This window comes from Lupinus angustifolius, unplaced genomic scaffold (genome assembly GCF_001865875.1).
Source record: "Lupinus angustifolius cultivar Tanjil unplaced genomic scaffold, LupAngTanjil_v1.0 Scaffold_607, whole genome shotgun sequence".
NCBI classification, from domain to species: domain Eukaryota; kingdom Viridiplantae; phylum Streptophyta; class Magnoliopsida; order Fabales; family Fabaceae; genus Lupinus; species Lupinus angustifolius.
The window spans coordinates 18,984-19,318 of NW_017727937.1; positions in this window are offsets into that span (position 1 = coordinate 18,984).

A 335-nucleotide genomic window follows, 5' to 3' on the forward strand; every position below is an offset into this window, starting at 1 on the left:
TTGTTCCTCTGAGATTTGAGAGAAAAGGGGATGAATGGGGTTTTGAAAAATGCCCAAAAACGCTTATGTTTCTGATACACTGATGTCGTTAATCGATTAATAACATGATTTAATTGATGAACCTGATTTAAAAATGCCAGGTTTTAAAAAGTTTACCCAGGTAATCGATTAACTTAAGGCCTTAATCGATTAAATGCATCAGATACAACATTTTGGATGTTTTTAAAAGCATGCAGGGATTTCACAGTCTTTATTAAATCAGTTCTAAGCAATCACATATATATATAAGACTTTTATACATAGAATCATGGATCATACAAGGAATTATGAGCATT